Raw genomic sequence first — 17813 nt, 5'->3', positions numbered from 1 at the left:
TTCTACGTCAAACGCCCCAAAACTGAGACAATTTGGAGATCCACCAAAATGTGGTTTTAAAGTCAAATGAAATTGCAAACCACGGTGCACTGGACGAGAATTTATTTCATTCTCATCACCGCAGCTGGGTACGATAATCCCTCCTCCATGTTAGGCATCTGTAGCTCGTGAGCGGCCAGCCACAAATTAGCAAAGGAGAAATGGACACAAATAAAATGCAAATTTGCGTCTGCTACTTCAGTGGCTCAGAGGGGCTCCCGGTTCCCACACTGCTTTCCTGTCTCAGGCTGCTGCTGGGTATCGCCTCGCCTTTGTCTGTCCTTTTGACGGCCAATTTAAATATATGCAAATGTTTCCATCGTGCCGCAAACCCCGTCCCTTCATTTTGCTGCTTGTGCTTGTGTGCCTCGCCCCCAACTGCTGCACGAGGAGCTGTGGGAACCCGTCCTGAAGGGCCTTCACTGTCGCACCGAGTTCATTTAAATGACGTTGAAGTGACGCGCACGTATATGTGAGGTTCAAGCTCGCATGTGAAATTGACAGACGGCACAAAAAGTTGGAATGGCACTTGCCACCCAAACGTGTGAGACTCGATAGACGGGATAGGATGATTTTTGTAATTTCCAACAATTTTGAGTACTGTATTCAGAATCAGCTACTTCAAGGTGAATTTACAGTCATGGAACTGCCCAATCTTTTCTTTTCTTGTTCAGTAGGAAATTTTCCATCCATCCATCCATCCATCCATTTTCTTAGCCGCTTATCCTCACAAGTGTCACGGGGAGTGCTGGAGCCTATCCCAGCTGTCAACGGGCAGGAGGCGGGGTACACCATGAACTGGTTGCCAGCCAATCGCAGGGCACATGGAGACAGATAACAGACGCACTCAGAATCACACCTAGGGGCAATTTAGAGTGTCCAATTAATGTTACATGTTTTTGGGATGTGGGAAGAAACCGGATTGCCCGGAAGAAACTCACGTAGGTACGGGGAAAACATGCAAACACCACACAGGGAGGGCTGGGATTGAACCCGGGTCCTCAGAAGCTGGTAAAGCGTTGGCCTCACAGTTCTAAGGACCCCGGTTCAATCCCGGCCCCGCCTGTGTGGCTTTTCTCCGGGCACTCTGGTTTCTTCCCACATCCCCCAAAAAACATGCAACATTAATTGGACACTCTAAATTGCCTTTCAGGTGTAATTGTGAGTTCAGCTGCTTGTCTCAATGTGCCCAGCGATTGGCTGGCAACCAGTTCAGGGTGTACTCTGCCTCCTGCCCGTTGACAGCTGGGATAGGCTCCAGCACTCCCTATGAGCCTCATAAGGATAAGCGTCAAAGAAGATGATTGGATGAAGTTGATGCCAGATAGCAGCAGAAGTTTTAAGACAATGTGCCTTGATTCATCAAAAAAAAAAAAAGCCAACAATCTGAAAAAAATTGGAATGGATGGTCTTTAATTGTCAAGCGTTTTGCATCGTATGAAGCGTCAGTCAGACACCCCCCCCTCCACCGCCCTCTCCAGTGTGTACCCACCTTCCCCCAATCAATCTGCCATGTGCATTCACGGCTGTCTGAATGCGCTTGAACTTGACCGAGCGAACTGCCTTGGAAAAGAGGTGAGACTTTGGCCTTCTTGTTCCCCTCTTTTTCACCCAGACTGCCGGCAGTGCTCATTTGCATAAGATTCAGCCCCCCGCCCGAACACCGCGCCTTATACTATGGCTCGCCTTATGTGTGCACAAAGTTCTAAAATCTGGAAATGTTTTAGTGTGACTACTTACAACCAATCATGCCGGTTACATAGATTGCATGATGAGATGAGATGTTCTTTTTTATTGTATTTAATTTCATGTATGTATTTATTTTGCGTACATAATCAGCTTTGAACATTCCACCAAATGATCTTTGCACTTGATCGGTTTCTCGTTTCGTGCTAAGGTTCACATTTTGCGCTAATATCGCTAGCCGCCACCTCCAAAATATTTCCTATTTCTGTTGTAAATTTTTCTGAACTTGCTTTTGACACAAACTGTTATTAGCAATTAAATCGAGTCTTCCAAGACTGTTTCAGCTACATCCCCAAATTAAAGACCCAAACTTACTAAAATGCTTTATATCGAGTAACATCTACATATACTGTGCATAAAATATATGTATTTACAGTGACACGCATAAATTAAAGATAAAAAAAAATGTTTGCCACAACATTATGCACCGTAATTTAAAAATAAATGGATATAGAATTTCAGCTCTTGGATTTTAGCTGAATGCATCTTCTTTTGTGTGTATGTGTGTTCTCATGTAATTTTCTCCTGAGATGAGTTCAAAATTTTTTTCTTTTTTACAATATTTTGTGTCATCCTCCTCCCCACTGTTTGTTGTGCGTCGTCACTTATTATTACGACTGATCATTTGTTAATGCACGCTGACTCAAAAGCTGTTTATTTTAATTCAAAACAACTTCTTCTCCTTCCTGTGAACGTGATGTGTGTATTTACAAATACCTGATATTAGCATATTAGAAATGCCAAACGTGTACAAGGAAGTACATGACAGATATAATACCAGAGTAAGAGTATAGGGTTAAAATGTAAAGTATTTAGCATGTTAATGCTAATTCTCTTTCATCAATTATATTGGGATAAGTATTATTTACATGTAAATAACTTTCTAAAATAGATTATTTGACGTGTCTGATGGAAAGGATGAATATGTTAAAAAATTGAATGATGCTTTATTCAAGAATATTTTTTGAAAAAAATTGCCACACAGTTCAAAGAGTTCAAATCCATTTTTAAAAAACTGAAAAAAAAAGACACAATAAGGGTTAAAGCTTTAACCTCATCATGAATTGTTGATTCTATGTAAAATAATTTCAATTTAAATGAAAAGTTCTAAAAGTTACAATTACAATTGTAATTACTATTTTCACCTAGTTGCATAAATCTGCCGTCTGTGTGTAAAATACATTAAAACGCTTTGAATTCGAACAAAAAAACGTCACAACATTCCATTTATGTATATTTTTTTAACATGCAGGAAAATACTACCTCAACTAGGCTGAATATTGCGGCTTTAATCTTTCTTATTACTACAATACATTCCAAAGTCAACTTCTTCTATTCAGTCACGATGGAATTTCTTGTTCCAAGCTTAAAATCCTCCACCATTATTATTGACAACAAAACTTGTATTTCGTTTACTACTTTATTAATATTTTTAAATCCGCACTGCTATTTGTCTATATTTTATAGCGAGAGCTTTAATGTCATTTTGAGTCTCTGTACAGATGAATTGATCATGCACAAAGCACGTTTGATTATTTAGATCGGCTAAAAAGAGAGATGTAAATAAAGCAGGTTGTTTCGATTGGTAAAAATCTATTTATTTTCGCATATTGTGGTTATTACGTCGTAATAACAACAAATATGTTTGTGGCGCCAAACAGATCAACGTTTGTTTCGGATCAGACGCCGCCTAAAAAGGCCTCGCTGAACCTGCTCAGTTCACGTTGACTGCATTCTATTGAATCCATAAAGCGATCCATAATATCTCGTATACTGTTTGATTCATATTAACGTGTTTATGAATCCGGGTTTGGTTGAAATGGCCGAAAGTGGGCGTGGCCGCCACTAAACGAAGGCCGCCGTGGTCTTTTCTTCACGGGCCTTTGCATCCCCGTGCGGTGTTGCCACTTACGGCCAAGAGGTGTCGCCATTGCTCACGTTAATACCGCGTTATGTCTCGTCTGGAAAATTGAAGGTCATTGAACCCCCCGTAGCCAAAAGCAAGCATTTTTAATAATCTGCTCCTATTCAATGCGTCTGGATGCACACATCAATAATGCTCAGTTGCTGATTAATACACGAGTTATTCATGTAGTAACAATACATGAAATAATTTTATGGATAAATTTTTACCTGCATTGCATATTGAGGTGTTTCTCGTATTCTAAATAGAAGGTCAAAGTATGGGGTGCACGTATGATTTATGTGTGATGTGCAGTAATATTTACAATCAAACGAGCAATGATTTATTTACATATAGCCCTTAATATTTGAAGAAGAACTACAAAATGCTTCGCAAAACATGTGACAAAAAAAATAACCTGCCAGACCTCATCCCATATGTAACGGGAGTTATAATTTAATATAATCCAGAAGTATGATTAATATACATTAAATTGTGGATGAAACATGCATGGCTGAGAACACAGTGGAATGGGTCAACACGGGAAGCAAATGTACAATACTACTATTACTATACACTTTTTTTTGTAGTTGCAGTAGTTAGAGACATATCTATTGTCATAGTCATCATTATTATATATGCTTTGAAATATTTGTGTTGTATTTGTAATTATTGTATAGTAGTAGCAGAAGTACCAGGAGGAGGATGAAGAGTAATAGATTATTGCTTCCTTATTAATTATCATGTGTGTCCAATTTATCCTTATGCTTTAAAATGATTCCTGTATATTTACAGGGTTTTTATTTTAAAAAAAAGTTCAACAATTATCGTTATTGTTACCATTAGGATGGACGACGATTTGAATACAGCTGTACCTAATATTGTGGCCGCTTGCCTGCGAGCAGCCAATCAAAACAAAATAATAATATAGCAAGGGAATCACGATGAAATAGAATAATACACACACCAAAAAAAGCGTGAATTTAAAAATTAGTCAATTTTTTTTTCGGGAAAACTGGGCGCGTCTCATTGGACCACCTGCTTGGACGAGCCAATCCTAGCGTGTGATGTCATCAAGCTGTTCTGTCCATCTCTCTCTCTCCCTCTCTCTCTCCCTCTTTCTTCCTCTCCTCCTTTTTCCTTTCGCCCGCTACCAGCATCTTCTCGAGTTATTTCCTACTATCATGCATTCAAGACCACGTCTGTTCTTCAATGTTCTTCTTTTACATTTACCCGGAAAGAGCAGCCGTCTTACGTCAGAGAGGGAGGGAGTGGAATGGGGGGGGGGGGTGATGACCAAGGAGACGCAGAGTCCACGCCACGCGCACTCTCATCCGAGAAGGTGCCGGGGCGAGATGCTGCGCGCGGATGCTACTGAAGCTAAAGCAATGGCGGCTTGTTGTGTTAAAGTGAAACTGGATCAAGTTGCTGTTACGTCCCAACGAGGGCTTGGGCTCGCTTCGAAATTCAGAAATTCGGGAGTTGAAGCGAGGAAAGAAAAAAAAAGGGGGGGACTCGAAGCAATTAAGATGGATTTACCATACCGCACGTAAGTCGTATTTCTTTGATTTTTTAAAAATGGATTTTGAGAATGACTCACAATTTGGCGTCAGTGGCGGTGGCGTCCATTTAGTTGTGCGTTGCGAGCACGACCATGGGAAAATGTTGCCCGTGTGTGTGTGTCCGCGTGTGTGTGTGTGCTCCAGACAGCATTGTGATGCTAATAAGCGCCAGCACGTTTTTGAACTTGATGTTGACAAATTTTCCATCTATTATTATTTTTGCCTGGACCACCACCTCAGAACTCTAGTCTAATAATTACATTAATTTATATTTTGTATTTTCTGAAATATTTGTCTCTATTCAAATATCCAACACTCTTTCATAAAAATAAAAATAAAAAAAAACACTAAATGTGTATTTTCTAATGAATCAATGTTGGGCGAGCAACAACATAAATATGAACCATAAAGGTCATTTTTTTATAACCAGTATAATTTTTATTTTCGTCGCAGTAAGTCACAGCACGCATGTTAACATTTTTCAGCAGCAAAGACGAAAAATAAAATGTTATAAAAGTCAGTTAGAACTACAAAAGAAATGCAAAATCATGTTAAACAGATTTTGCTGTTTATGGATGCTGTCAATTTAAACTACAAGTGATTTATTTTCCCAATACTTGAACTTTATACTGGATGTTTTGTAATATGTGTTGTATTGCAGTGATATATTTATGTGAGTATATTTTTCTCCTTTGGGGAAATACTATAAACCTTTTCCTGCATTATGTCTTACTTTGTGAAGCATACGCAGTTATAATTAAACACAATTTAACTCTTTGTAACTAATATAATGATAGCACTTTAGGGCCAAGTTTCAAAGAATCCAATTGCAATTATAATAGTACTGTATGTTTTTAACAGAAATACTAAGAAGCATAATGTTGAGCTCGATAATCCAGTTTGCTTGATTGTTTTCATTTCAAGATTATTGTACAACAATTTATCCGTTTGGTTGATTCAAACCTAATTGATGACAGGGCCATGCTAGCAGACATTTTAATCAGAAAAATAGGAACAATTGACACTTTTACAGTTCCACAACCAATGTGTGTTAACGAAGTTGAAATTCGTTCTCAAGGTTATTGATAGGGAAGCTTTTGCTGCGCGTGTGTGTTTTCGGGATAGATTTCAGCACCACGGTCAGTGGTCGAAGCTGCCTCGAGTTTTTTTTTTAGACGTTTTTTTTCCCCTTTTATTCGACGTTGTGGGGGCAACACATAAGAATTGGATCACGATACAGAACACGGAGAACACTTCAGTCAAAGCAAGGGTGTGCCTTGACGTACACACGTGCTGCTGTAGGGCTATTTGATGGGGTGTGACGTTCTTTGGGGTAGGGGGTCACGTTGCCCTGATGAACACTTTAATGAGCACAGAAATAATTTCTTTTCCTTTTCATGATCGTTGGTAATGACAAATATTCAAATAATCTTTCACGCAACAACAAAAAATATTTTCAATAAATAAATAATGCCAATAGAAGTTAATTTTTTTTGCATGACACTCTCAAGAAAACTCACATCTATCACACACTCTATCACACACGCACACAGGTTCAACCATGGTAATAAAATCCATTTGTGGTAGCATTTATTTTGTTTATTCAAAAACAAGTAGATATCATCTAAATTTTCTGTGGAGATTCTACACAAATTTTAAAATTAAGATAATTTACAAAAAGACACTTTCTTACTCAGCCGTAAACGTACTGCTCCACCCCTAATTTCCACTAAGGAGCAGCTCTCTATTTGAATGATTACTGGGAAAATATTAATAAATGACACGTGCTTCATGCTTAATCACCCCCTGACAACTGTTGTTGTTCTCTTTAATTTATTTTACATAAGGACTTTTTATTTATTTACGAAAACCAATTGTCTGCTCTAACGTGGGCCTATATGATCATTATGAAGTCATTCATGTCATTATTAAATATTCGTATGCAGCCCCAAAGCACTATTTATGATTTTCCCTTCGGCATAAGTCAGTATGCTTGCTCACCCTTGGCCTTTTCCTAGCTGACATAAAATGTGTTATTTTTAAAAATTCATCATGTGCTATTTTTAAAATCAGAATCAGCGTAATTGGCCATCCTACATTGCTGCCGCTTCGGATACATTTTCGTCTCTTGAATAATTCGGCACCAACCACCACAGCACCCTGTGGGTCGCCGGCCATGACGGCTGGGTGAGGCCGGGGAGGGAGGCTCCCACCTCGGATCGCAAGTCAGTGTAGGCCCGCTGATGTTTGGAATGAACTGGCTCCAAAATTGTAATATTTACACCAGAAGAGATCTTTTAAGAAAAAGTACTTTACTGAGGCCTCATCGTATCTGAATCTTTTTTTTTTTAACCCACGTGATTCTTCCTGCCTTTGGAGGTCATGTGACTGAATGGACTTCTATAGTTATATACGATAAACGCGAATGAATAGAGTCCATGTTGCGCTCATGTCCACGACGAGCGATGATGTCGTGTTGACATTAGCTGCCGTTGCCATGTTTGTCGTGTTCTCCCAACAAATCCGTGGATTCATCCACCGTGGGAAACGTGCGCGAGTGTGTCCAAAATGGGGTCGATGCGTGGTGGCATTTAAGGCAACAAGACATAACGCCTCTTGTTTGTTGCGATGATTGAAAGGCTGCGCGACGCACGCGTGGGGTTTTCGAGTCATGCTTTATTACCAGAGAGCGTTTGTGTGTGACGACGCACGACAGGTGGGTGTGACGTCATCGATGTGATGACGTCATCCTCCATGACTGCGCTCGCCGTCAATGTTCAATTGCGGCGGTGTTGCACAAGTGAACCCCCGCCCCACGCCCACCCCCACCCAAACCCTCGCGTATCCTTGGAAATTACGACGGTCTACGAACGCATCTATGTGATTAAAAAAGGAAGGTGAGCAAAGAAGAGGGGAGGGGCGGAGGGGGTCCACCTCCACGTGACCACAACACGCTGCAGCGTCGGCGCTGGCGGCGGCTCCTTTAAGAGAGACGTGGGTTAGTTTTTCTCTTTGGTTATCTAGCTGTATGAGTTTATGCAATATCATAAAGCTAGAGAACCGAATGTAGAAACTAATCCCGCGGACGTCAAGCCACGGATGGCCGCGAGGAGGAATGGAGCGAGGATGAGGATGATGCCGGTGATGGAGGACCGTGAAACACGCAAGCGTCGTCCGCGTGGATCGCGTGGGGGTGGGAAAAAGACAACCCCCCCCTCCATTCCTTCCTGCCCGTTTTTGGATGTATATGAATATTGCCGTGCAATCTGGAGTATCAAATAGAAAAAAATGGGTGGATTCGTGGCGCTGTGCGTTTTTGTGGAGTGACTGCCATGCCGTGGGGGAGGTTCCATTGGAGGAGGTGCCGCTTCACTTGAAACACGCATGTGTTATGATTATTATTCTGTCAATTGTATTGTATGCTGGGCATGACACGAGCACCGATGTGTTTGGTGAGCGAGCCTTCTGATTGGTCCACTCCACCGGCACACCCTTTGCTTCAAACTATTGCATTCTCCCTATCTAAACAGGGGCGGGGGAACTGCACCTATGTCATTCTTTCAGGGGTGGATGTCAATTATGAAATTTCACATTGGGTGCTGTCTATTTGCTGGGCTCGTCTTTTTGGATGTGCAACCTAAAGGCTACGGGTCATTGTCCAGACAGCATCGGATCTGGTCTACCTGAAATTCTAAACAAACAAAACAAACATTTGACTGACAAATCATAGGACGTCACAAGGAACGACTGGTCGGAGTGTCTGCCTCACAGTTCTTAGGACTGGGGTTCAAAACCCTTCCCTTACTGTGTATCGTTTTCATGTTCTCCCCATGCCTGTGAGGATTCTCTCTGGGCACTCTAGTTTCCTCCTAAATCCCCCCAAAACTTGCAGTAATTGGAGACTCTAATTTGTCCCTATGTGTGATTGTGAGTGTTACTGTTTATTTTGATGTGCCCTGCGATATGCTGGCGACCAGTTCATGATGTACCCCACCTCCTGGTGGAAGATAGCTGGGATAGGCTCAGGTGACCCTTTTGAGGATAAGCGGCTCAGATAATGGATGGATGACAAATCATAGTTATTAAAACTAGATACCCCAGTGAGCTCCGGATTCAATTGTGTGGCGTTTGCATGTTCTCCCCCTGCCTGTGTCGGTTTCCTCCGAGATCTCCCCACATCCCAAAAACATGCAACATTAATTGGACACTCTAAATTGCCCCTAGGAATGATTGCGAGTGCGGCTGTTTGTCTCCATGTGCCCTGCGATTGGCTGGCAACCTGTTCAGGGTGTACCACCCCTCCTGCCCATTGACGGCTGGGATAGGTTCCAGCACTCCCCGCAACCCTTGTGAGGGTAAGCGGCTCAGATAATGTATGGATGGACCCCAGCGAAGTGTCGCAGCCCAGCTAACCGAGGTTCCTATGGGGTGGCCATGTTGGGGAGGTCAGCGTTACCTCATAGGCAGTGCACGGTTATTGAAAATAAGCCATTAATTGTTCAGTGATGCACATTGTGATGGCATCCAAATAGAATGCCCTCACAACTTTCATCCTACCACTATTATATGCGCTACAAATACAAGATATATTTTTCATTTGCTTAGCAAGGCCCTCTTGACATTAAGTCAAAGTGGAACGTATCTCACGACACCTGACTTTACTGGCTGCCAGCCAGTCAAAGGGCACACACAACCATTCACTCACACCAATGAGCAATTTAGTCAAGGATTAACCTAACACGTGTGTATTGGGGCTGTGAGAAGAAGCTGAAGTACTTGCGTTATATTGAAAGAGGACAAGCAAAATGAGATTTGAACCTGGGACTTTTGTGCCAACGCCAAATATATATTTAACCCACAAATGAATAGAATGTCATTGTAACATCATTTCATTAATGTGGCCTGAAACTGAAATCTTCTCAGAGGGAGTGATTCAGCTCTATTTATAGCAGGATTTGCTCATATCCACGCTGCATGTGTAACCCCTATTTCTATGAAATACATTAACATATGGAGAATAATAATTGATCTTGTTCAAAAGTAATAGAAGCAGTAGACAGAAACAAATCTATGGTGGTCTCGGGAAACGAACTTGAGCCCCCTCTAGGTACCAGCCGCATTCTTAACCACTCCCAAGCATCTCTGTATGTTGCAGTATTTCATCATGTGGCCGCTGTACACAAATATCTCCTGTCTATATGATTTCAGAGGCAAGATTAGACAACATGCAGGGTCAGTCAACTTTTTTTTTTATGACGCTGCCCATCATTTTCCCCCCTTTCATCTTGAGAAGGAAAAGAGCCTCCTGGTTCCGCTCTGGATGTATTGTGTGAAGAAGGGCCTGAATTTTAAACAAGCCAGAGTGCAGTGCTGGAGCTGCTACACAGCTGCAGCTATAGCTTCCATAAAGTGTCATGTCACTGAATCACATTGGTAGCCAGGTTTGTGCTCTTGTGCTTTTGTGCCCAGCGTGTTCAGGAACTAGGACGTGTTGTCTGCAATGTCTGATAGGAAACTGCAATGTTAATGCGGCATAGATGAATGAGTTTATTTACATAAGGAGTTGGTTCTCGCATGTAAGTTGGTCAAAAATTAATATTGGGCGGTGTTGACATTGTTTAGCTCATCACCAATTACGATCATCATGAGCAATCGCACCCCAGTTGACCCATATGGACTTAATTATATCAAAATTACATAACGATGAGGGCTAAGAATTTTCTTCTCCATAAAAAAAAGTTTGATCCGCTGAAAAACAAACATTGGTATCGTTATTATCCAAGGAGCAGATCATGAAAATGGAATGAATGTGTCACTGCTGAGATGAGTTTCAACCCAAACGTGTTATTTTGTCAATCTGAATTCTGTACTGAAAAGTATAACAAACTGAATGCTGACAGAAAATCATTGACCCTGTCAAGAAAAGCATACTAGAACACTTAAAATATGTTTGCAGTTAATCTGAGGTACTTATAATGCTGACACCCATTTAAAATATATTTGAAAGTGGTTACTTCTGAACACAATCCCAATTATAAGTGGGTGTGCACACATTATTTCAGTTTCTTGCTACTTCATCCTCCATCCACCCATCCATCCTTTCATCCATCCATCATCATTGCTGCTTATCCTCACAAGGGTCGGGGGGCCCCTATCCCAGCTGTCAATGGGCAGGGTACACCCTGAACTGGTTGCCAGCCAATCGCAGGGCACATTGAGACACGCATGTTTTTGGGATGGAGGAGGAAACCGGAGAAAACATGCAAACTCCACACAGGTGGGTCCAGGATTGAACCCGAGACCTTAGAACTGTGAGTCCAATGCTTTACCAGCTTTACCGCCCCTACTCTCCAAAAAAGCAAAAATGTTTGGCAATTACTTTCCTTTCAAAACTCCAGGCATTTGCATAGGGGTGTGTAGACTTTTTATATTCATTGTAAGTGGGAGACCAGCTGCTGGATTAATTATAAGACATTGTCCAGTGTGTCTGCCCTATTCATTCTTTTCTGTTAACTGCAAGGAACAAATTAGAAGGAGAATTTGGTGTTTCCCCATCTTTTATGACAGTAATATCGAAAATATTGCTGTAAATTGTAATTTCAGTCTCCACAGTATTATTGCACATTGTGATTTGATAAGTGCAAAGGTGCGTTAATTGGCGTCGCTTTTGCGTCTGCTTTCGTGGGATTATTGCGACACCCGCTTTACGCGTTTATAGCGCCATTTAATTTGACAACGCCATTTATGCCCCAACTGCACATGCGGCCGCACATAACGGTGTTTGTCCAGTTGGTTGGTAGGAATGAATGCATTGCTGTGGGGTAATAAATAGGGGGGTTGGGGTTGGGGATGGGGGGTGCGTCTGAGAAAAGGGGGTTGGGGGCGGCTTTGAGATTGAAATTCAGTCTGGCGAGTGACGGAGAGGCAGGCAGGCAGGCAGGCTAGACGTCGGCGTTCCCACATTAATATATGTGTCTTGTCTGGGCCCTCTTCGGGCAACCTCGGCACCAGATGGAGTCTGGGTCTGGTCCGGTCTGGTCCGCCGACACCTGCCACGCTGCATTGTCTCCGTCGCTGATTGGTCAACTGGTCAACTTCCCGTGTCTGCTTTTTTCCCCCATCCTTTTTTTTTTTTTTAATTGCTACGCCATCGCCTTTATTCCAAATCACGTGCGTGCCTTGTGACTATTTTCTTCTACGTTGCCCAACGGGACGTGGCGACAATTGAACACATGTTTTATGATGATATACATAGATGATATCTATGGTGTTATATTTGCCCCTCTGCTGGTATGGACCCCCTCCCCCCTTTTTTTGGAGGAGGGGGGGGGCCTCTGCGGAGTAAAATAAAGGCAAAACTGTGCCGCTGCTTAGAATCCAGTTGATATCAGGCGCCGGTCACACTTGATTGATTTATTCCCCCCAAAAATATGAATTTGCGGATTGCATTTGTGCATTATGCAACTGGCAATGTTTTTGAATCATATATAGTGGTCAGGTGATATTCACTTAATATTTACACTGCTTGTATCCATCGAAACATAGTTGTTAAAGTTATTTTTACTTTGAATTGCAACAGCCTCTCCCTCTCTCTCTCTCTAATATATCGTATATATCTATAAACCCTTTTCGCTGAACTTATGAATTCTGGGGTTGGTAGCCTAGCAACAGGCTCTGACCCATGTGAGGGAACCAAGGGAAAGAATTTGAAAGGCTGACAAGCCGGCTTTAAATCCGCAAAGGACGTCAGATATTCGGCGGATGTAATCTTGCACTACTTTGTGTAATCGCTTGTGAAGTGCGCTGCTTGCGCGCCTCCCTGTGTGTGTGTGCGCGCGCGCGTAAGAGGGAGAGATTCCAATTGTCGTCATTTAGTGTTCGGAGCTGAAGTTATTGCAAAAACAATAACCCCTCTCCCCCAAAAAATTAAAACACAAAGAGCGATGTTCCTTTTTTAGGAAGGATTTATACAGATAAATAAATACACTCATACATACAAAAAATACACTCACTGGCAACTTGATTGGGGAGAATTTTTGTCATATGTCTGTTACAAAAATTCATCTTTCAAAAGTATTTTTACAGGTCCATTATTGAACATTTATTGTTTGTTAAATTGTTAAATGCACTCCATCATATTGAGAAATGTTCGTAATATTTTGGCAAGCTTGCACGTTCACCACTTTGACAACAACAGAAAGTTGAAATTAATGTCTCAGAATTATGCATATAACTCTTAATATCACCAGATGGTCTCCGGATTTATATAATTTGAAATATAACCCCAAATGAATATATGGATGAAATTCACAAAGCATCCTATCATAACTCATTCTATTCAACATTAAATATGTAGTACCACTTAGATGTTATACATTATGACATGCTGCACATGCATTTATACACCTCATGCTCACAAGTGGAACCTTTCTCATAAACGCGTTGTTTGTTTTCAGATATTTTTTCCCACGTGGCACATCATACAATCTCCGATCAGCAAGCCTGCATATGAACCTGCAAGTCCAATCCCAGAAGGAGCAGATCCTCATCCACACCAGAACTTCTCGACGCTGTCCAGGTTAGACGACTTGCAGGTATTGCGCGGTCGGTTTGGAACGGTGTTGAATGGGTTCAAATAAGGAGTCTTTTTAAAAGTACAGATTTCCCATGAACTTTTGTGAAAGGTTTGCCACGCAGCTCTAGGATTACCTTCAAAGTATTATTATTTTTCTTTTAGTTCTTTGATTTATAATTGAAAAAAAAAAAGGAATCAAACTATAGAACACTGGTAAAGGAACTTAAATAAATGGTGTAGAAAAGATAGAAAAAGCAACAACAACAACAAAAAAAAAAAACAAAGTAATCCTTTGATGCTTGATGAATTGAGTTGCGTGCTAAGATTTCCAGGTGTAATTTTTGCAAAATTTTAGGGTGCGTTCCCAGAAACTGTTCAGTGACAGATGGATAAAATATATGCCAAGGTCATATTAGAAATGCGCTGCACCTGTTTGTGAGATCAAAGACTCTTTATTGATGTCATATCAAGAGACAAGGTGAATCCCTTTTTTTTTCCCCCCATCCAAGCATTTCAACACCTTTAAGAAGACACAGGAAGTCTCCTTAGAACAGGAGAGGGAAAAATATGGTGACATACAGCCCAATCTGTTATTTTATATGATTGCGTTTGGATTATTAAAAGTCCTGGAATATTTGTGCAATTCATTTCTCCAAATCATAACTTGAAAATGTTGGGGAAAGTCAAGGTACTGCTGTTTAGCTGCTTTGGAATGAAGAGAATACTAGTAAACACCCATCCATCCATCCATTTTCTTAGCCGCTTATCCTCACAAGGGTTCCGGGAGTGCTGGAGCCTATCCCAGCTATCAACGGGCAGGAGGCGGGGTTACACCCTAAACTGGTTGCCAGCCAATCGCAGGGCAAATGGAGACAAACAGCCGCACTCGCAATCACACCTAAGAGTAATTTAGAGTGTCCAATTAATGTTGCATGTTTTCGGGATAGTGGCACAGTGGATCAGCTGGTAAAGTGTTGGCCTCACAGTTCTGAAGTCCCAGGTTCAATCCCAGACATGCTCGGGTACTCCGGTTTCCTCCCGCATTACAAAAACATGAAACTCTAATTGGACACTCTAAATTGCCCCTAGGTGTGATTGTGAGTGCAGCTGTTTGTCTCGATCCGCCCTGCAATTGGCTGGCAACCAGTTCAGGGTGTAACCCGCCTCCTGCCCGAAGACAGCTGGAATAGGCTCCAGCACTCCCCGCGACCCTTGTGAGGGTAAGCGGCAAAGAAAATGGATGGATGGATGTTTTGGAGATGTGGAAGGAAACCGGAGTGCCCGGAGAAAACCCACGCAGGAACAGGGAGAACATGCAAACGCTACACAGGGAGGGCCGGGATTGAACCCGTGTCCTCAGAACTGTGAGGCCAATGCTTTCCAGCTTCCCCACCACCGCCTAATAGTAAACATTTGTTAGAAAAATAAATACTCGAGTTCAGATACCTGAAAATCTACTTAGGTACAGTAGAACCTAATAGGGGGAGGGGACATCTGTTAAAGTCATTTATCCATGTATTTGAAGCATTTTTTTGTGGTCTAAAATTAATGTATATATAATAATAAATGTATGTTGACCAAAACGTCCCTTTAAACATTGCTGCGATGGCGCAATTGCCACGAAAGTGTTGTGCTCGCTGGTCCTCAGGAGGGATGATTACGACGTGCCGGCGGGAGAAAGTTGTTGCGCGACAATGGCGGGTTTGGGTCACTTTCATGGGGTGTGAAGCTAACGCACCTTCGTTTGCTGTAATTGGATGCTGTAGGCTGGTGATGGCAAAGAAATAATGACACTGTATCAACCCACACACGTTGGGTGCCAAAGTGGATTATGTCCGTCGGAGGTGGACACTCTCATTTGGACCCACTGGGAGAGGGTGACCCCTTACAGCTCCTTAGCTTTTCCCTTTTCTTTTCCCAGATTAGCATCACCATGCTAACAGGCGTAGAGTGAAACGATTGGATTTGATTTCCCTTCAGGGCTCGATGATGTTTTGTGACGTCGGCCTGGTTCTAGATGAACCTCCTCCTCCTCCTCATGGGGGGAAACCGACACGCAAAGATCAGAGGAGATTCCGGCGCCCGTGGCAATCTTCCTCCGCGGCGTCGGATCCCGCGGCTCCTGAGGGCCCCTCGGTCGATAGCGCCTCCTCCCGAACGCTTCGATCGATGCGAACGAGCGGCGCGTCGGATCGCGGCCTTGAGAAGCCGCTGACGGGCCTCGACGTGGACGAGGGGTCACGTCGGAAACCGATGCGACGGGCGCGCGTGCATTCACCCCTTCGCGTACCTGAGACCCGCGTGCCGGGTTGTGCCGTCACACCGTCGAGTGCTGTCCGTGGAAATGGGACGAGCTGAATAGTGGGTCTCATTCGCTCACATTTTCTCAAACCTTTGCTCTTTCCCTTCCACGCGTACCTCTTACCTTGTATCTTTCCATCCTTCTGCCCTCTTTCATTTTCATGCTTCTCTGCTCGTATCCTATTCTCGTACACTTCTATCTTTGTATCTCTTCAACCTTGTCTAGTTCTTGACTTGTTTCCTTGTTTGCGTGTCCTGATTTCCTTTTTCCCCCCCTCCTATCCATCCTTCTATCCTTGGATACATCTGTCCTTCTATCCTTCTTTCCTTCTATCAACGCATCCTTCTTTCTGAGTTTCCTTCCAGGCAAGCTTCTACCTACAGTCCTTCCCTCGTGTCTTTCTTTTCTTTGTCCTTCACTCTTTTTTGTCTCCCCTTGTGTCGTTTCCTTACCTCTTGCTATGCTAGCATCCTACCACCCTTGCATCCTTCTGCTAGTATTCTTCTTTCCTTCCTTTCTGACCCCTTGTTTCCTTCTACGTTTGTTTACTTTTATCCTCGTGTCATCGCCCTGTGTCCTTTCTTTGACTCTGACTGTTCTTCCATCCTCGCATCCGTTTCACCCCTCCCCTACCTTAATATATGTCCATATTTTTGTGCTCCCTCCTTGCATCCTTCTTCTTTCATTGTATCCTCCAATCCTATCTTCGCATCAGCCTATTCTTGTGCCCTTCTTTCTCTCTCTTTGCATCCCTTTCTCTCTCAACCCCCCAACTCTTCTCTCTTCCTCCTAACTAGTTCATCCCATCCTCCGAATCGTCTATCCCTCCGTCCCTGTCCAACCATCACATTCCCCCATCCTCTTATCCTCTCATCACATCCTTTCACGTTCCCCTTTTCTCATTGACGCATCCCTCTCTCCTTCCAACTTTCCATCCTCCGAAATCCCCCTGCGTTCCCTTTCTTCCTCGTATCCAAATCTCCTCTCATTCTTCCATCCCCCGCCCCTTCTCTCCACCCCCCCCCCTTTTGCAGCCATCCTCCGCCCTCGTTCAAAAAAAAAAAAAAAAAATCAGCTCTCCAGCTCTTAACCGCCCCAGAGAAACCAATTCGGAGTGCTCTGCCTCGTACGGTCATGGCGTGTTGGCCAAGGGAGATGGAGTCCTTTCAGGTTCTCGGCTGCACAACTCGCACACACACACACACATGGCACACCACCAAGCCCTCCACTTCTTTTCCCAACATGCCCGCAGTATTGGCAAGGCAACGTGACAGTTCTCTTGGAGTTATTCTGTACATTATCCGACCTTTTGAGTTTTTTTTTTTTTTTTTTTGGGGGGGTGGCTTCTAAACTCCCGAGCCTCCCGCGTGCACTCTTATTTAAATAATAAATACGTTTCAAATCAAGCACTCCCTCGACCGTTTAAACGCACCGGTTGGGAGTTGTTGTCACGACGTCCTAAATCTGCTTTTAACCGCCTGCGGAGATTTCTCGCCTTATTTTTTTTTTTTTTTTTGTATGCACGGCCCCTGCTCGCCGGGCTGTTCTTAAAAGTTGATTTAAATTACACCCTCTTCTTTATGCGTCTTCATAGGATATAAATCTCTTGAAGTGAATGGACTTTGTGGGTGTGCGCGCAGAGAAGTGGCGGCGTAGGTGAACATAAATTAAAGTCGGTTTGCTGCA

At 42.8% G+C, this 17813-nt stretch overlaps 1 long non-coding RNA gene across 1 annotated transcript in view; it reads left to right on the top strand.

Moving 5' to 3' along the window:
* LOC133503848 (uncharacterized) overlaps nucleotides 1–17813 on the top strand; it is a 35472-nt gene that overhangs the window by 3118 nt on the left and 14541 nt on the right. The window contains exon 2 of the long non-coding RNA XR_009795848.1: nucleotides 13707–13828. This is a non-coding gene — a long non-coding RNA (uncharacterized LOC133503848). The remainder of the gene's footprint in view (nucleotides 1–13706; nucleotides 13829–17813) is intronic.

Source organism: Syngnathoides biaculeatus, chromosome 7 (assembly GCF_019802595.1).
Source record: "Syngnathoides biaculeatus isolate LvHL_M chromosome 7, ASM1980259v1, whole genome shotgun sequence".
Classification (NCBI taxonomy): domain Eukaryota; kingdom Metazoa; phylum Chordata; class Actinopteri; order Syngnathiformes; family Syngnathidae; genus Syngnathoides; species Syngnathoides biaculeatus.
The sequence above is the reverse complement of the archived record's forward strand: the minus strand, read 5'-3'. Positions and strand labels throughout refer to the sequence as shown.